This window comes from Rhineura floridana, chromosome 11 (assembly GCF_030035675.1).
Source record: "Rhineura floridana isolate rRhiFlo1 chromosome 11, rRhiFlo1.hap2, whole genome shotgun sequence".
NCBI lineage: Eukaryota > Metazoa > Chordata > Lepidosauria > Squamata > Rhineuridae > Rhineura > Rhineura floridana.
Genome location: NC_084490.1, coordinates 26,884,492 through 26,905,558, shown reverse-complemented (window position 1 = coordinate 26,905,558; position 21,067 = coordinate 26,884,492). Strand labels below are relative to the sequence as shown.

Sequence of the window (21,067 nt, the reverse complement as noted above, 5' to 3'; positions counted from 1 at the left end):
TTGGCTTGATATGTAATATGGGTGCTAATATCCTCGTCTTCTATTGAATATTGTCAATCAGTGCTTCTCAACAAAATAACCTCTTTGAGTAGGATCCAGAATAAGCTAGTTGAACATACTTTCCAATGGAATCAGTGTGGCTTTAGTGTTCCCATTTTTTCCCCAGTGGGACCCAAGTTCAACTTAAATTGTCTGTATCCAACTCTTTGTCTTCTAATAAGTTTAAATTTTGTTTTGTTTTGTTTTGAAAATCAGCTGGTGGAGGTAGGTTCTAATATATAAAGGAGAGATTATCAAACAAGAATGACAGAGCCCTACCTATACCTAGATCCAGTTCTGAAGAATAAAAGGGTTTCATGCTAATGTTTTTTCAAATGCTTATTTTTGATCTCACTAGCATGCTTTGGGTGACAATTCTGTTAACCAGTAATTTTTATGCTGATAGATATGATTATCATTTCCCCTGTGTGTTGTTGACTTTTGAAGTTGAATCATGCATGTCAAAACTATTAAAAGTTTCTTCTTCTTGTATTTATTTATTTATTTATATCTGTCCCTTCCTTCTAAAAGGAGTCCAGGTTGGCAAACAAAAACATTAAATACATTTTAAATCATCTTAAAAACAAAAGATTTTAAAATATATTAATACAAAACACAATTAAAAGAACATATTAAAACAACACCTCTAAAAATATGTTTTAAAAAGCAACTTTAAAACATCTTAAAAAGTAATTCCAGCACTGACACAGACTGAGATAAGATCTCTACTTAAGAGGCTTGTTGAAAGAGGAAGGTCTTCAATAGGCATCAAAAAGATAACAGATATGGTTCCTCTCTAATATTTAAGGGAAGGGAATTCCAAAGTGTCGGTGCCACAACGCTAAAGGCCCACTCCCTATGATGTGCAGAATGGACCTCCTGAAAAGATAATAAATATAGGAGGCCCTAACCTGCAAACCGCAATGATTAACTGGGTATATACGAGCTTTCAGGTATCCTGTTCCCAAGCTGCGTAGGGCTTTGTACACCAAAACTAGAACCTTGAACTTGGCCTGGTAGCTAATGTGCAGTCAGTGCAATTCTTTCAGCAGTGGGGTAACATTTGGTGTTACCCTACCCCAGTGAGCAGTTACACCACCACATTTTGCACCAGCTGCAGCTTCTGGACCAACTTCATGGGCAGCCCCACATAGAGTGAATTACAGTAATCCATTCTGGAAGTTACTGGTGCATGGACAACAGTGGTCAGGCTATGCTGGTCCAGAAATGGCTGCAGCTGTCTTACCAGCTGAAGCTGGTAAAAGGCACTCCTAGCCACTAAGGTCATCCAACAATGGATCCAGAAGCACCCCCAGACTATGAACCTGTTCTTTCAGAGGGAATATGACCCCATCCAAAGCAGGCCATTGACCAATTATCTGAACTCAGGAACCACCAATCTTGCTTCCTCTTCCCTCAATTGTAAATGTGTTATTTTTGTCTTTAAAGGCTAAGTGTTACATAGTTGATTGGCCCATATTTGACCAGAACTAGAATTAAGTTCAAACGCATGTCATGGACATTTGTCATAATTGGAAGACCCAAACAAGGGAATGCTCACACTTACCAAGTTGATGGATACATGGCTCCTTATAGATCACTTCCAAATATGGTTTGTCACATTTATTTTGTTATGGGCATGAGCAGAGTAACCCAACGGTCTGAGCTGTGTGTGCCAGTGTGTGTATTTACCTAAGAAGCAGGCTTTAGCCCTGCATTTAAATCACTGAGACTAAGACTTAGTAAAAATAAGAAAGCTACTTTATAGAAATGCATAGTAGATAGGAAAGATATACCTAGTTCTAACTAACTAAGTTGGAGGCACAATGCCCAGACTTTATTATTATTATTATTATTATCATCATCATCATCATCATCATCATCATGCAATCTTTTGTTCAAGGTCCTCAAGGGGGCTTAAAAAAACATGGTTCTCCACCCCCAATTTTATTCTCACAACAACCTGGTGAGTTAGGTTATGCTGAGAGACACTGACTGGCCCAAGGTCACCCAGTGAGCTTCTTGGGCAAGTGGGAATTTCAACCCTAGTCTCCCAGGTCCAAGGTCGACATTCTAACCACTATACCACACTGGCTCTCTCTTATCATCGGGGACCACAGGTTCCTTACCCCTGTCTTAGATACCACTTAAGGATTTGCTCATCTCCCTGCAGCCCTCACTGTTCCTTCTCAGGCATCATGCACCAAACCTAGACGTGCCTCAAGGTTAAAGGCAAGAAAATGTCCCCCCTCTACAGTCTGTTCTCCATTCCATATCCATCATATGGCTTTGGATGTATATGATGACCTGGAAAGGTGAGGGCAGCAGTAACATGAACACATTCATAAATGGTATCTTAAAATTTGAGCGTACAGTAGACATATGACATTGCTCCTATGAGTATGCTGGTTTTGGATTTTTTTAAAAAAGGGTTCACCAGGGCAGTTATTTCATTGTAACCACTCCTTCAAACTACACTACAATAAATCTGTAAGGTAGGGCACAGTGTCCATACAAATGGCTTACAGACATCCTATAGAATTCAATGGGGCTTACACCCAGGAAAGAGGGGTTAGAACTGCAGACTTAGTGATTTTTTAGGAATGCACATTAAAAGCACCAGTAACCCCTGTTCAGCTTGGGACCAGCCACAAAATCCTATGATAAATGCCCAGTCCTGTGCATATTTACTTAGAAGTAAGCCACACTGTGTTCAGATGTAACTGCTAGGTAAGTAAGTACAAGATGGTTAGGTACATTTCAAAACTGGTACACACTTAAAAAAGGAATAAATGTCATTGTTATCTGTGGGATTACAATCTAAGTTTAATGAAGGCCTGGTGTGGATGTGGCCAGTGACAGCTTTGGTTTAAATTTGGGTGGGAGGCTACATGTGCTGCTGTAGAATAAAAAGGTGGAGAAATCACTGGAAAGCAATGATACTGTTCGCAATGTTTTCCTTTTAGAAAGGAAAGAGGCTTCCCTTCTGCCCAGTGCCCACCCACCCAATCTCCTCCCTTCCCCCTCCCCCTACTCTAACTGCCCCTCCCCCAGGTCAGTGTTGGACTACGATCTGGAGATCAGGGTTCGAATCCCCACACAGCCATGAAGCTCACTGGGTGACTTTTGGCCAGTCACTGCCTCTCAGCCTCAGTGGAAGACAATGGAAAAACCACCTCTGAATACCGTTTACCATGAAAACCCTATTCATAGGGTCACCATAAGTCGGGATCGACTTGAGGGCAGTCCATTTCCATTTCCAAACATGATTGCACAGAAATAAATCCCATTGAACTCAAAAAGTATGCAAATGATAAAACCCACTCTTCCTTCTCCTCCCTCCTATCCCCTCCCTCTTGACCCTTACTCCCCCTTCCTTTGCCACACCCTCCCCATCCCCTTCCAATCCCCTCCTTCCACTTCCCCTTCCCTTCCTCCTCTTCATGGTCAGTTTTACTTATCCTAGCCATGATTGCACAGGAGTAAATGCCATTGAACTCAATAAGCATGCAAATGATCATACCTGCCTTTCCCCTCCTTCCCCTCTTGTCTCCCTTCCTCCTCCCCTCCCCTCTTCCTTATTCCTTCTTCCTTCTCCCCTGCCTACTCCAGCCCTCTCTCCCCCCAGTCAGTTTTACCAAGCATGATTGCACGGGAGTAAATCACACTGAACTCAATAAGTATGCAAATGATCAATCCATTCTCAGCAAGTTTACACAGGATCCCATTACTTACCTCCCAGATTAAAAAGCAGAGAAATTCACTAATAGGCAAAAACCCTGTGGTTTAAGAACGTACATATAGCCCACAGATATTTCTATCAATCTTTAAAAAGCAGGTAAATTGGGCAGCTATAGTGAATGCACCAGGGGAGCAGAAGACCCGACCTCCTCTCTGAGATATTGTATTGCCCTACATATTTGTCAAAATGCAAACACAACTTGGGTTGGTCTTTCACAGTTCAATCCACTTCCTGTGTAGCTTGGAAGAATTTGGTAACATGCCTCTAAGCATATGGTGAGTGGTGGCAACACCTGCAACCAACCTAAATAATAGAAACAAGACATGTGATGTGCTGATCTTGTTTTAGCAGGGAGGAAGCAACAATAGTAAAACAGTTGATATAGTTCAGATGGTCACTTTAAATATGTCTGATTTACTTTGCAATTTGCATACAGCACGACATAACAGTACAAGTAGCAACATAATTACCAGCATGATGCTGTTGGCAGAATATCTCCTCCAAATATAAATTCCCATGTTTCCCTCTACAGCATTAGACATAGCATTTATTGAGATTACGACCATTTCGCTTGAATGCTGATGATTCTGTTGCTACACAGATTTACAACTTGTCCTTTTAGGTGACTTGAGAACCACTACAGGTAGTTAATAATGGCTCATTTTCCATCAGTGTCTCTGAACTATGTATTCTCGTTTGATGCAGGCTAAATGAGTGGAACTTAGCTCCCACTGACATCAGTGGGGCTTGATTTCTTATAAATTGCCTGTTGGATTTAAAAAGACCTCAATTCAACACATACTGGATTGAATCATTTCTCTCTTCACTTTATCCTCTAATGGGGAAAAATGAAAATGTAGCAATGCCTTAATGTGCAAAGGGGAAGAGGGGTGAGGGATTACAACTTGTAAATCAGTTGTTCCAAAAGAATATAAGGTAAATTATGGAGAAGCAGTTTGAGTATGTGTGTGTCAATTAATACCAAGGGCTTATCCAAACGGAGTGGGATAATCCACAGTTTCCATATTTGGTTTGTCATCTGATAGTCTTCACTTTGCATTTTAGTTCGCTCTTTCCCAATTAAAAAAAATGCTTTTTTGCACCAGCACACGCAGCAGTAAGACCGCTACATTCTTTTCACTTTTTCCAAGCTCCGCCACTAAAACCTCCCCCTATCAACCAATTGGTTAGCAAAAAAATGATGTATGCTCCTCTCCCCCTTTGCAATGAAGCACAATATGGCTGTAAAGGAGGTTTCGCTGCGAAAGGAAAGGGAGAAGGAGGGGGGTGGTCGGTTTCAGCCTGCCTCCAGAAAGCTTTGTCAATTTCATTCTACTGGCTGGGGTTTTGCTTCAAATCATTTCGCTGAGGGAAGGAAAGGGAGAAGGAGGGGGGTTGACACATTTCTTGCTTTTTTGGAGAAATAAGTGCAATTGCCAGCGTGTGTATCTCCTTAAATATCCATAAAGGCAGAAAAGCATACATTCGTTTAAGTGTAATATCGCAAATACAAACAAGAAAGGGTCTGCTGGTCGGTTTCACGCCTGCCTCGGGAAAGCTTTGTCAGTTTCATTCTCTATGGTTCTCCAGTCTCTAAGGAGATACACACTCTGGCAATTGCACTTATTTCTCCAAAAAAGCAAGACACGTGTCACACACCCCTCCTTCTCCCTTTCCTTCCTGCACTGAAATGATTTGAAACAAAAAACCCAGCCAGTAGAATGAAATTGACAAAGCTTTCCGGAGGCAGGCGTGAAACCGACCAGCCCTGCCGACCAGCAGACCCTTTCTCGCTTGCTGTGCATTGCAGATCTCACCCAGAGCGGCTGCCCAGTTTGCAGGTTGGCAAAAAATAAAATGCATCTGCGCAGTAGCTGCAGACACCCCCCCAACACCCCACCATTGCGATGATTGGTTCAATTTTCCCGGGCTTATTCTTGCACATGCACAAAAGTGCAGATATGTGATTGGCTGGAATGAGAAGGGGCAAGGGGAAATGCCCAAGAACCACCCATCAGCTGTAAAGTCCGAGGTATTCCATCCTACCTCCTGAAGGCACAGCGGATGATTCCCGATTTTAAACAGCAAATCACATTTTTGCTGGTATTGCAAGGAGCGGATTTAACCCACAACAATGCGTAACAACACGAGACATCATTTGGACAACCAAAAAATAATGAACACACATAGCAGGCGTGTCACACATTTTGCAGTTGTCTGGATGAGCCCCAAGTCTCTGAGGTCCTACTATTCAGAGTCAGAATCTGGGAATGGAAAGATTCAATGAACAAAAAGAAAGTCTGAGGAACATGGATAGTCATGGTGCATTTATTTGTTTTGGTTAAAAACCATGGCAAAATCAACTTTTGATACTATATATCTCAAGATATAAAGGGAGAATAACCATACAAGATACTGACGAAGCCCTGTCTATCCCTAGATTCAGTTCTGAAAAACAGGAGGATTTTATAGCTCTTTTTAAAATGTTGATTGTTGATCTTGCTAATGGGTTCTGGATGTCTATGAGCAATAGCTTGGGAATCAGTGACAATGATAGGGATGATTATCATGTCCCCAGTATGCTGTTGATGTGTGAAGTTGAATCGTGCACAAGAAAACTGCTAGGAATTCCCCTCGTGGAATCCTACAATTATTATTTTCTTCTTTGAGGGACAATTGGGAGTATGTGGCACTTAGACAAGTAGAGCCAAGTTGTTCCTCTCCAGAACCAGAGTTAAGGTCATCTAAACAGCACTCATATTTGGCATAACCTCAAAACCATTCATTTTTGCCATAATGTGAAGGCCCAAAATTAAAAGTATAACACCAACCTGGAAGGATTTGAGATCCGGTTTTCATCATGCTGATGGGTCCATCTCCTTCAACTGATATCTTCCAAATATTTTCCCTCATTTATTTGTATTAATATATTGTGTTAACAAAGGTGTTCATGCAATACGATCAATATGCATAGCAGAAGGGGGAAAAGAAGTCTGTGGCCCAAGCAGCTTATAACCAACATTTTAATTGTATTTTATTTGTGTGATCATGGGAGTTAGACACCAAACCCCACAATTCTGGATGTAAAAGGACACATCTGCTTGGTTTCTTATTATACATTGCCTTGAGATTCTTATATATTATCATCATCATGTTATGATGCTGGAAGCATCTATATTTCAATAGAGGAAAGACACATCACCCTCTCCCATTTTTGTCCCCTCCATTCATGCCCCCCAAAGGAGGAGTTGGGTCTCAGTTCAAGTAAGATGGGATGTATGTTAGCAAACCAAAGTTAGGGCTAAATTGAAATGGGATGTTTCCAGCCAAACCCTGCTTACAGAAATTTGAGTAGGGATATTTGCATAAGCAAGTATGATTGAATTCTTATTCTTAGTCAGATTTAGCTGAATATAAGACATATTCTTTCATACTTTTCTGCTGATTAGTTGCTCCCTGTTGTTAAGCTCAGGCCTAAGCACAATGATGTAGCATTTAGGGAAAAAGATGCAACCCAGTAATCCAGCACTGGATGACAAAATGGCAAAGATCTCCACAGCTACCATGTATTTTCCTTTGGTGCTTAGATAGGTGGGAACAAAGGTGAACCAAACGCTACAAAACACCAACATGCTGAAAGTGATAAATCTGGCCTCATTGAAACTGTTGGGTAACTTCCTGGCAAGAAAAGCCACAATGAAACTCACAATGGCCAAAGAACCCATATAGACTAAGACAAAGTAAAACATCACAGCTGAACCCTCATTACATTCTAGTATGATTTCCCCATTCAGTGAGAACAAATCCCTATCTGGGAATGGAGGGGATGTACTTATCCAAAGGGTACAAATGCCAGCTTGCATAAAGGAGCAGGAAAGGACAATACAATTTGCCATTCCTTTCCCCACCCATTTCCTCATCCTGGACCCTGGTTTGGTTGCCATGAATGCTAGAACCACAATGATGGTTTTTGCCAAAATGCTGGAAAGGGCCACAGAGAAAACAATGCTGAAAGCCATTTGCCGGAATAGGCAAGTCACCTTTCCAGGCTGCCCAATGAAGAGGAAGGAGCAGAGGAAGCAAAAGAGGAGGGAGATGAGGAGGATGTAGGTGAGGGTCCGGTTGTTGGCTTTGACGATGGGAGTGTCCTTGTATTTCATAAAAGTTGCAAGTACTAAAGTTGTGATGAAAGAGAATGAAGTTGCCAAGACAGCTAAGATGATCCCTAAATTTTCTTTGTAAGAGAGGTAGCTTGGAACCTTGGGAATGCATCTGGTTTGGTCTGTGTTGGGATACTGGTCTTCTGGACATTTGACACAGGCATCCATGTCTGGAAGAAACAAACAAAGGAAGAGCTTTTTAAATATTTCCAGATGTTGACCAACATCTTTTAAGGGAATCAGATAAAGAAACATGTGAATGTGACATTTTGTGTGTGGATTGTATTGAACTTTTCTTTATTAATGTGCTAGCTGCCTTTATGTGAGCCAGTAACTCGGTAGGCTTTCGTGCTATGCTGAAAATTTCTTCTGTTCTTTGTTCTAACTATTATTCATAAAAAGAAACTGTATTTCAAATGGTAATATTATATACAGGGGTTTTGTTGACCGTGTTTCACTTTCCTGGTTGTCCCTGCTTTTATTCAGCAAATAATCAGAGAGAAGTTAAAGTTACAGAGAAATTAAAGAGAGCAGTTGGAGTTGGTGATAGTTGGAGTGAGGAGCTGGTTGGTGAGAATAGCTAAGGGAAGAACTGAGGTCTAAATATTAATACCCAGTGTCATTAATAGTTGCCATCTGGTGAAGATGAGAAGAGAGTTGGTGACTGAGGGCTCATCCAAACTGACCTTGATAATCCATGTTTTCCATATGCACTTTGTCATCTGACAGTCCCCACTAGCCTGTTTGTTTACTCTTTGCCAATATAAAAGCAATGCTTTTTTTTGCGCCCGCACACGCAGCGGGGAGGACCCATGCTTCTTCTCCCTTTTTTCCAGCTCCGCTCCTGATTGGTTCACTTTTCCCGGGCTTCTTCCCAAGGACATTCACGCACATGCGCAAAAGTGATTGGACGGGAATGATGGAAGGGGTATGGGGAAATGGACAAGGACCGCCCATGAACCGCCTACATCGCTAAAGTCCGGGGTATTGCATCCTAGCACTATGTTGAAGCATGTGATTCCTGGTTTTAAAAAAAGAAATTGTATTTTTTGTGATACTGCAGATGTGGATGTAAACACTATAACATCCGTGAAAACGGGTGACGTCGTATGGACCATGGAAAATTAATGAAGACACAAAGCGATCATATCGCTGATTAAACAGTCATTTGGACGAGCCCTGAGATGGTCTGTGAGGCTGCCCTTAAGAAAGGTCTTGCCAGAAGGAAGTGACACAAGTGGGGGTGTAACATTGTCCATACTGTCCAAGCAGCTGGAAGCACAACCAGAGGAGTTTTGGGCTATAAGCCATGCTATATAAAGAGCTCCCCTGTTGATACATACATTGGCTGCCTTCCCAGACGTTTTATCACTTTGTATTTTCCTCTGCTCTTGTTGGAAAATTACTGCTTACTCACAAGGGAGGGCCAAATAGCCATTTTCAAATAAAGGAACCGTTTTACTCTTTGCAACTTTGCAAGATACATACATTGAAACAGGCAGACTATATAGCTATTTCAGTAATTCTTAAACATATTTATGCCCAATATTGAGGCTGACTAACTAACTTAAGCTATAATCCAATATATGTCTACTCAGAAATAAGCTCCACTGGGTTCAATGGGACATATTCTCAGGTAAGTGGGTATTGGATTACAGCCTTTGTATGGAACAGTCACATTGTTACAATTGCTTGGCTAACCCCATTTTGGTTCAAGGGGAACCCAGGAGGTGCAAGGCCAGGAACTATACTCCCACCCCCACTCTCACACACCCCCACCTAATGGTATGGCTGGTGATGCGTTCCAGAGGTTTTGTGCGCAGGGTAACAAGGACAGCTGTTGAGACACAAAAAGTAACTAACTGCATAAATGTTCTGCATAAATGTTATCTTGTTCTTTAGCAAATTTCCCTCACCCACAGTGAATCCCATTGTTTGTTCGGAGCCTTAGCTTTCAGGGTCAGTTAGAGATACACACACACATACACAACATCACCAGACTTTCATACCCTCCTTGGCAGGAGGGGGAGAGAGGAAAAAGTCTTTTAAAAACCGAGGCTTGAAGGTAGAAAAAAAGAAGAGAGAGGGAAAAAAGAGGAAAGGGGGCTGAGGAACATCAGAGCTCCCACACACGTGTACGACGCTCTCAAGGAACGCATCAAGGACTGCAGGGACAGAACCGGGGAGACTCGGGTCTCGGTGCAAAACCTTGAGACCAAGAGATTCCTTCCTGGTTTTTGATCAGAGCTCTTCCACATAGCTTCAGCTGTATTCAACCGCCCACTCCGGGCATAGGATAGGTAAGCTCTCCTACCTTTCACCACTTATAGTAATAGGGTCTTTTGATTTCTTTAGTTTAAAGTTATGAATGGGTTAGGATATTAATGCTGACACGCACCCAAGTAATTCTGTAATGCTTTTGTACTCTTTCTCTCAATAAAAGAAAGCTTTGCTTTATTTTGGTTTGGACCTGCATTTCTTAGGTTAAATAGATACACCATTTAGGCACATTTCAGGGCAAAGCGCTTGTTTTATCCCTAGCAAAAGATCCCCTCCTCTCAAGGAGGTGTGTTTCATGGGACATGAGGGTGGCAAATTCACACACTCAGGTTCCCAAGAGCACATGTCGTAACAACATGCAGCAGTTAAAACCAGTCAAATGCATAATCATTGATCTAGAGGCGATCATGAACAATGTAATCTTCCTCTTACAGGCCTTGGGAGGCCCTGTGCTGACTTCCAAGCAGCCCCCACCTTAAGGCAGCTACTTACCAGCAACAGCAGGCCACATAATTGACAAAATAAACACAGGGACCAAACTCTATGGGATCTCAGATGACAAGTCTGTCCCCATGTTACTCTGGCAACACTAATACAGGACGTAATAGTGTCATCATCATCAGAGGTTCATTCACCTCTTTATCGTCCAGCATGCGTGGGTTTTGTGTGTGTGTATACACATAGACACACCTACCTATGGCCAAAATGCCCTTCTGCATTCTACAAAGGACAAACAAGCAAGTCACTATGTAAAAGAATGAATGAACACAAATCTGCTATCCAAAATGATAATATTGGAAAAAACAATGGGATTCTCTGTAACTGATTTTAACATGGCCATACTGAAATAGAGGAACTTCAAGGAGAGATAACTACAGGAACAGCTGAATTACAATTCATCAGGACATTCAATACTATCACTTCTGGACTGCATCAGCACTAGGAACGTCAGAGGCATCTACTGAAAATTGAATATCCAGAACATTTATTTCAATATATCCATTCAACTCCCACTGTGGCATGGACTCTTGCTCTAAAAACTTATGTGCCTTAGTTATCTGCAAGGACCTTTTTTTTTTACATACTCAAATTATGTGTAAATAAATGTATCAGTTGGTTTGCAATATATGTTATTTACATATTCATTGATGTATATAGGTGTCTTTCTGCTTTTCTTGTCTCTGATGTTATTTGTTCTTGCAAAAGACTAACAGGGCTGCTCCTGCAGAAATTAATTAATTTTGAAGTAACACACACACGAAAGGTATTTGATTTGTAAATATCTGTTGATAGCTGATATATGTGTGCCTTTGTCTTAATGTGTGCTACTTTTAAAAGACCTTAAAATATGTATATTTCTGCATCAGTAGACGACGAAATGGGACACACAGTTATGTAAGATGCAGAGCAATGGAAAATGCCAGATGAAAATGCAAATGAATATCAGAATGGACCGAGGCATGTTCATACATCCCTAAACAACACAATGGTGTTTTTTAATACTACCTGTACTAATTGGCTTCCATTACTTATTCTTATTGAGTTTTTTTATGCCTGCTGTCAATAATAACAACAATCTTTATTGCTTAGTCAACCGACCATTGCAAAACATTGACATTAAAACAACCAACAAAATACAATGCGTTTAAAACGTAAAACGTATACGTAAAATAAACTGTACAGGGAGGCAGTTTCAAACGGTACGAAAGTTTAAGAACAATCCTCGCTTCGGCAGCACATATACTAAAATTGGAACGATACAGAGAAGATTAGCATGGCCTGCTGTTAATAATATAATTATTGCTGTCATTGCCTTTTGACCTCATGATTCTTTCAGAGTGTGAACTGGTGATAGCTGACATAAATAGATGTTGGGGTCATAGTGCATAGCTCAATGCAAATGTTGAGGCAACATGCAGCAGCTGTGAAAAAGTTGAATTCCATGTTAGGGATGATTAGGAACAGGGTTGAAAATAAATACTATTATCACAATGTCATTATACAAATCTATGGTGCAGCCACACTTGGTGAGCTGTTGGGCTGTGGAAAACACACTGTAAGGCTGGGACTGCATCACTACAGGCTTCAGTGCCCTTGAGGAACAAATTTTCCAGACCAAGTTCTCATGTCTGGTGCTGGACAAACAGAAAGTGCAAATATTTCCTGACAGCCCTTTATCATTTATTTAAATTATTTATAATCTTATCTTGATTGCTAACACAATTCCAGAGCAGAGAGACAGTATTGAAATAAGACAGCATTTCATTTAAATGCAGCTTTAATATTAAAAAAGACAATATACTTTAAATTCCAGATGGTCCACTAGGAAAAGGATCTTCAGCCTACCCGAGACTACCTGTGCATTGAGGTCTCATTGGGATTCCAAATTTAGAGTTTGGCAAAGATGTAGGAAAATGCTTCTCAATGACTGTGAATGTTTCCTGGCAAGGGACCCTTACATCAACCCTACTAGCTTGGTTAGATTAAGAACATAAGAACATAAGAACATAAGAAGAGCCTGCTGGATCAGGCCAGTGGCCCATCTAGTCCAGCATCCTGTTCTCACAGTGGCCAACCAGGTGCCTGGGGGAAGCCCGCAAGCAGGACCCGAGTGCAAGAACACTCTCCCCTCCTGAGGCTTCCGGCAACTGGTTTTCAGAAGCATGCTGCCTCTGACTAGGGTGGCACAGCACAGCCATCATGGCTAGTAGCCATTGATAGCCCTGTCCTCCATGAATTTGTCTAATCTTCTTTTAAAGCCGTCCAAGCTGGTGGCCATTCCTGCATCTTGTGGGAGCAAATTCCATAGTTTAACTATGCGCTGAGTAAAGAAGTACTTCCTTTTGTCTGTCCTGAATCTTCCAACATTCAGCTTCTTTGAATGCCCACGAGTTCTAGTATTATGAGAGAGGGAGAAGAACTTTTCTCTATCCACTTTCTCAATGCCATGCATAATTTTATACACTTCTATCATGTCTCCTCTGACCCGCCTTTTCTCTAAACTAAAAAGCCCCCAATGCTGCAACCTTTCCTCGTAAGGGAGTCGCTCCATCCCCTTGATCATTCTGGTTGCCCTCTTCTGAACCTTTTCCAACTCTATAATATCGTTTTTGAGATGAGGCGACCAGAACTGTACACAGTATTCCAAATGCGGCCGCACCATAGATTTATACAATGGCATTATGATATCGGCTGTTTTATTTTCAATACCTTTCCTAATTATCGCTAGCATGGAATTTGCCTTTTTCACAGCTGCCGCACACTGGGTCGACATTTTCATCGTGCTGTCCACTACAACCCCGAGGTCTCTCTCCTGGTCGGTCACCGCCAGTTCAGACCCCATGAGCGTATATGTGAAATTCAGATTTTTTGCTCCAATATGCATAATTTTACACTTGTTTATATTGAATTGCATTTGCCATTTTTCTGCCCATTCACTCAGTTTGGAGAGGTCTTTTTGGAGCTCTTCGCAATCCCTTTTTGTTTTAACAACCCTGAATAATTTAGTGTCATCAGCAAACTTGGCCACTTCACTGCTCACTCCTAATTCTAGGTCATTAATGAACAAGTTGAAAAGTACAGGTCCCAATACCGATTCTTGAGGGACTCCACTTTCTACAGCCCTCCATTGGGAGAACTGTCCGTTTATTCCTACTCTCTGCTTTCTGCTTCTTAACCAATTCCTTATCCACAAGAGGACCTCTCCTCTTATTCCATGACTCCTAAGCTTCCTCAGAAGCCTTTGGTGAGGTACCTTGTCAAATGCTTTTTGAAAGTCTAAGTACACTATGTCCACTGGATCACCTCTATCTATATGCTTGTTGACACTCTCAAAGAATTCTAATAGGTTACTGAGACAGGACTTTCCCTTGCAGAAGCCATGCTGGCTCTGCTTCAGCAAGGCTTGTTCTTCTATGTGCTTAGTTAATCTAGCTTTAATAATACTTTCTACCAGTTTTCCAGGGACAGAAGTTAAGCTAACTGGCCTGTAATTTCTGGGATCCCCTCTGGATCCCTTTTTGAAGATTGGCGTTACATTTGCCACTTTCCAGTCCTCAGGCACGGAGGAGGACCCAAGGGACAAGTTACATATTTTAGTTAGCAGATCAGCAATTTCACCTTTGAGTTCTTTGAGAACTCTCGGGTGGATGCCATCCGGGCCCGGTGATTTGTCAGTTTTTATATTGTCCATTAAGCTTAGAACTTCCTCTCTCGTTACCACTATTTGTCTCAGTTCCTCAGAATCCCTTCCTGCAAATGTTAGTTCAGGTTCAGGGATCTGCCCTATATCTTCCACTGTGAAGACAGATGCAAAGAATTCATTTAGCTTCTCTGCAATCTCCTTATCGTTCTTTAGTACACCTTTGACTCCCTTATCATCCAAGGGTCCAATTGTCTCCCTAGATGGTCTCCTGCTTTGAATGTATTTATAGAATTTTTTGTTGTTGGTTTTTATGTTCTTAGCAATGTGCTCCTCAAATTCTTTTTTAGCATCCCTTATTGTCTTCTTGCATTTCTTTTGCCAGAGTTTGTGTTCTTTTTTATTTTCTTCATTTGGACAAGACATAAGGTCACCCAGTCCCACAATTTTTGGAACTCTTAAAAAAACCTGTTAGTGGTCTGATTCTGTTTAAAATATGTATTACAGCTCACCTTGATTTCCATTCAAGGTGACCCACATTTGCCAAAGAAAGATGTTAAATTATTAAATTTATTGACATCTCTACATTATGCCTCATACCTTTCCAATTAGAGATCATCCCTTCTGGACATGGAGCACAATCATAGCAGCAAAATTTCTCTCCCTCTTTCTTTTTCCTGCTGTAGCCGGGATAGCAGTTGTCATTACACACAGAAATGGGCAGCACCTGGACAGTTTCATCAGAGATTAGCAATAAGAGAGTATGAGAATGTGTAGATGGAAATTCAGGGAGCACATAAAAAGCAGGGAGACTCACTTGCTGAGGGCCTGAAAGGCTGCAAAGTGAGGCAAAAGAAGAGTAACCAGAGACCAGATTTTGATTTAATACAATATATGGCAAACGTGAAATCTGGGGTGAAGAACCTCAGGCCCCTTAGGCAACACTGCCCAGGTCACACCCCTCAAGTGCTTTTGCCTTACTAAAATATGTCCTTGAACTGTGCTATGAGTTTTTCATAGCTTGAATACTGCCCACTGTAGAAATTATTCCAGCCATTTTTTTCCCCCTGGTCCCACCCAGGATTGGGCCTGCCATGATCCACCACTAGCATGCAGTGCTTGCCTATAAGGGAATATTCACTTGCATTTTAGGAATGTAACTATAGCCAACAGATATTTCTATCAAAATTTAAAAAGCAGGGAAATTGGGCAGCTATAGTGAATGCACCAGGGGAAGAGGAGACCTGATCTCCTCTGTGAGATATTGTACTGCCCTACAGATTTGTCAGAATGCAAACACAATTTGGATTGGTCTTTCACAGTCCAAGCCACTTCCCACGTAGCTCGGAGGAATTTGGTAACATGAACCTCTAAGCATATGTTGAGTGGTGGCAACACCTGCCATCTCCAAAGATGGAGAATTACATTTTTGTATGTTTGTTGCTCTTCTCCTTACTTTGTTTCTTTTCTGTGTTACTAATGTTTCTACAGAGAATCTAATATATTCTTTCTCTCATTATTCATCCTAGAAATCTGTGTCTAATTTATTTTTCTTAATTTCAAAGCCTTTTTATTGGTCGATGTCATATGATGGTGAAGATAGCCTTTTTTCTTTCAAACTGGAGGTTATGTTCTATTCCTATTTTGGGTGCATACACAGTTGAATCTGAAACTACAGTTTGATATAAAATCAGACAGATTACAATATGTTCCTAATTAAGCAATGACTCTAGCTGTTGTAAAAAACAAACTTGGCCTGCCCAAGATCCATGTTTTCAGCCTGCTATGCTTTAACTACTCCACGTAAGGAAGGTGGGCATGGTCAATTAAAGACATAGAGCACACCTAGTATTTTCCTAGACTATATTTCACCTCCCACTGTTTTATCTTGTGCAAACTGAGACACTCCTCATGTCCATTGGAAACTATTCTGCAGAACAGTCAGTGTCATTATTCCATAATTGTTTTTGGAGCTTTTGTTTAGTGTTGCAGAGTGTTGCTGTACTTCACACATTCACAGAAAAAGAAGCAAAAGAGAATGACTTACTATAGGAAACTTCACTAAGATTGCAAAGTAATCAAACATGTTTAAAGTGACTATCTGAACTATATCAACTGTTGTAATATTGTTGCTTCCTCCCTGCTAAAACAAGATCAGCACAGCACATGTCTTGTTTCTATTATTTGGGCTGACTGAAGGTGTTGCCACCACTCCCCATATGCTCAGAGGCACATGTTGCCAAATTCTTCCAAGCTACACAGCAAATGGATTGGACTGTGAAAGACCAACCCAAATTGTCTTTGCATTTTTACAGATTTGTAGAGCAGGGCAATATCTTAGAGAGGAGGTCAGGTCTCCTGCTCCCCTGGTGCATTCACTATAGCTGCTCAATTTTCCTGCTCTTTAAAGTTTGATAGAAATATCTTTTGGCTATAGGTACATTCTTAAGCAGCAAGGTTTTTTGCCTATTAGTGAATTTCTCTGCTTTTTTAATCTGGGAGGTAAGAAATGGGATCCTGTGCAAGTTTGCTGAGAATGGATTGATCATTTGCATGCTTATTGAATTCAGTGGTATTTATTCCTGTGCAATCATGTTTAGGATAGGTAAAATAAACCATGGGGAGGAAAGTCTGGAGTGGGCAGGAAGGAGGAAGGAGGAAGAGGGGAGGAGAGGAAAAAGGGAGGAGGAAGGTAGAAGAGAGGGGAAGGAGGGAAAAGGCAGGTCTGATCATTTGCATGCTTATTGAGTTCAATGGGATTTACTCCTGTGCAATCATGGCTAGGACAGGTAAAACTGACCATGGGGGAGGAGGTGGGGGAGAGGCGAGTAGAGGAAAAGAAGGGAGAGAGGGGAGCAGGAGGAGTGGGAGTGGAAAGGAGGGGATTAGAAGGGGAGGTGTGAGGTGTGAAGGAATGGTTAGGGAAGGGACAAAAGGGAGGTGATGGGAGGGAAGAGGAGGGGAAGGCAGGTTTGATCATTTGCATACTTATTGAGTTCAATGGGATTTACTCCTGTGCAATCATGCTTGAAAATGAAATGGACTGCTCTCAGGTTGATTCTGACTTATGACAACCCTATGGATAGGGTTTTCATGGTAAGCGGTATTCAGAAGTGGTTTCCCATTGCCTTCCTCTGAGGCTGAGAGGCAGTGATGGGCTCAAGGTCACCCAATGAGCTTCATGGCTATGTGGGGACTTGATCCCAGGTCTCCCAGGTTGTAGTCCTAGGATAGGTAAAACTGACCATGGGGGAGGACAGGAGGGGAACGAGAAGGGGGAAGGAGGCGATTGGAAGGGATGGGGGAGGGGGAAGGAAGGGAGAGGGAAGGGGCAACAGGTAGGGGATAGGATGGAGGGGGAGGGAGAGCAGGTTTGATCATTTGCATGTTTTTTTACTTCAGTGGGATTTACTCCTGTGCAATCATGTTTAGGATAGGTGAAACTGACCTGGGGGAGGGGCAGGGGAGGAGAAAAGCAGGAAGGGGAGGGGGAGATGATTGGATGGGTAGGCACTGGACAGAGGGGAAGTCCCTTTCCTTTCCAAAAGGAAAACATTGTGAACAGTATCATTCTTTTTCAGGGTTTCTCCCATCTTTTTATTCTACAGCAGGCACATGTAGCCTCCAACCCAAATTTAAACCAAAGCTGTCCCTGGCAACATCCAAACCAGACTGTTATTTCACTTTAGGCTTCATGGCTTCTCCCAAAGAATCCTGGGAAGTGTAGTTAGTGAAGGGTGCTGAGAGTTGCTAGGGCATGCCCTGTTCCACTCACAGAGCTGCAATCAGAGAAGCTGACTGTTAAACCACTCTGGCCACTGGAGCTCTGTCAGGGAAATGGAGTCTCCTCTCAGCACCTTTCACAAACTACAAGAGAAAGCTAAATGAAGTATTGTGTTTGGCCTGTATGCCATCTAATCTGAAATCTTGTGGAAAGTCAGAACAGTTTTTACAACAGGCAGCTGTTCTGTTCCATTTTTGAAGTATGTTTACCTTCAATGTTGGATCATAATCCAGTTCTACCCTCTGGGGTAGTAGATAAGGAGTCTTTGATCTTTTCTATGTGGCCAGGGGAATAGGAGTATCCTCTCAGCACCCTTCACAAACTACACTTCCCAAGATTCTCTGGGGGAAGCCAGGACTGTCTCATGTGAAATCAAAGTCTGGTGTGGGTGTGGTCCCCTGATTAGGCAAGCCCAGCATCTGTGAGTCTGGCTTTTAGAACACTGACAGTTAGTTCTTACTGAGCATGCCCGACATCATCATTGAGTTCAATGCAAAATTTCTTTAATTAATTAAAAATCAGCCAGACATATTTTATTATTATTTAAACTGCAGAAGATGAATGTCGGTGTATGGGGCAAGGTCAGTAAAAGGATTATGGTTACTCTGTGAACATGGCTGATTTTCAATTAATTTCAACAGATTATGAGAACCCTTGACAGAAGAAAGTCCCAAAGAGTTCTGTTTTTTCTTTCTCTCTTTTTACAATTTGAACTCTCTATTCTCTCTGATTGTTTTGTGTATCGTCATGAAAATTTAGAAGGTTGTTAAGCAAGCGTTTCAGAGTTCAGGACTATAAGTTTTGTTTTATAATAATAATAATAATAATAATAATAATAATAATAATAATAATTTAATTTATGTGTCGCCTATCTGGCCAATGGCCACTCTAGGCGACGTACATCTCAGTTACAATAAAATACATCATAATAATACAATACAAGTGATAAAAACTATAAAACAATGGCAGTTCAGAGTAATAGGCAATTAGTCATAGAGATTAACCCTCCCCGGAAGTCCCGGAGGCCTGTCTGAAAAGCCAGGTCTTCAAGGCCTGGCGGAATACATTCAGGGAAGGGGCATGCCGAAGATCATACGGGAGGGAGTTCCAGAGAGTGGGGGCCGTCACTGAGAATGCCCTCTCTCTAGTCCCCACCAACCTAGCTGTTTTAGTTGGCGGGACTGAGAGAAGGCCCTGTGTGGCTGATCTTGTCTTGAAATGAACTTATGGGAAGCATCAGAATGGCATGGGGTATTTTCAATTTAACATTGCGGAATGCAAAAAACCGATGCTGACTATAGTATACAGCCACTCCTGTGGCTGTATAATAAAACCAGAGCTAAAACTTGTTCCCCACAGCTGGCTTAATTGAACATAAGCCCGGCTAGACCAGATGAAAGGCCTATCGAGTTCAATGTCCTGTTCTCACAGAAGTGAAATAGATGCCTATGAGAAGCCTGCAAGCAGGGCCTGGTTTCAATAGTATGCTATGCACTTTTGATTATCAGCAACTGGTACATATTCCAAAAATTATTGTGTGACCATGGACAATGCACTGCTGCTATTATGTTCAGAATATGGAAATAGACAGCATAGGACCCAGCCCTCCCACCCCCGATGCCAGATTTTATAGGATTTCACCAAAAGTAGAACTGGAGTACAGTACGTATTTTTAAGAAACAAAGTTCATGAAATAAAAATAAAAGATCTATTACAAAAATTAAAGATGGAATACAGTTAGACACCTTCAATGGCTTTGGAATTAACAAAATTTGGTCACAAAACATCAGATGACATAAAGCTACATCTCACCTGATTAAAGCTTTTATGCCACACAATTTGATCATCAGAAATGATTAATTGTTTGCCTGAAAGAGCCTGAGGTTCCAGTTTTCCAACTTTGACCCTAACCACCGAGCCATTCGGGGAGATCACCCAGTTTGTAACATCAAAACTTGTAACTAATTCTCCATTATCATCAAAGCACACTGAATCCCCAGCACTGTTGTTGAATAAAATTCTCCTTAAAAAATGATGGACCTAAATTCAAAGAAAATATGAGGAGAGGAACCACTATTTCCACAAGCTTCACAAGGCTGCTAATACTTAAATTAATGATTTTGTAACAAAAAAAATGAACAAAATGAAAGGAAGTGAAAATTTATTTATTTATTTAATTTTTATACCTCCCCACTAGCATAGCTCTCTGGGCAGTGTACAACAAATATAATGAATACAATAAAATCACATGGAAGAATACAAAAAATATAAATACAAATCCATAATCTAAAACCAGTTAAAACATATTTACGAAAAGCTAAAATGCCTGATAAAATCGGAAGGTTTTAACTTGGCGCCGAAAAGATAGCAATGTCGGCGCCAAGCGCACCTCTTCGGGAAGACTATTCCACAGTTCGGGGGCCACCACTGAGAAGGCCCTAGTTCTTGTTACCATCCTCCGAGCTTCTCTATGAGTCAGAACTCGGAGGAGGACCTTCGATGTTGAGCGTAGTGTATGAGCAGGTTCATATCGGGAGAGGCGTTCCAAAAGGTATTGGAACTACTGCAAACAGTGGAATTGTATCAAGCAGATAGAGTTTCCTTTATTTCTGGAAGAAAAGATAGTCTGTGTGTCTTTTTTAAAAAGTATTCATTTGTAATTACCTGCCATGGTTGCACCTTCTGAAATGCCAGTGTCTCTCCTTCTGCCAACCTTCTGTGCTTGTAGCTGAATTTGTATATGGCATGCAAAGCATGTGCCACAGCATAGACAGCATTGTAGACATTGTAGCTGTGGCCAGTCATGCTCATTTCAAACACACTCCCAGGAAGACTCTCCAGCTTCTCTTTCCCAGTGCAGGTTTTCTTTTCCTCATCCTGCCCCTTAGACATTTTCAAGGAACAGCTGAATGCCTGCTCCC

General features: G+C 41.5%; 2 pseudogenes; one reads left to right on the top strand and one right to left on the bottom strand.

Annotated features, from left to right (window-relative positions):
• Positions 1 to 178: 178 nt before the first annotated feature.
• Positions 179 to 21,067, bottom strand: part of LOC133367629 (vomeronasal type-2 receptor 26-like) — a 31,875-nt pseudogene continuing 10,986 nt past the window's right edge.
• Positions 11,945 to 12,039, top strand: LOC133368126 (U6 spliceosomal RNA; annotated as a pseudogene).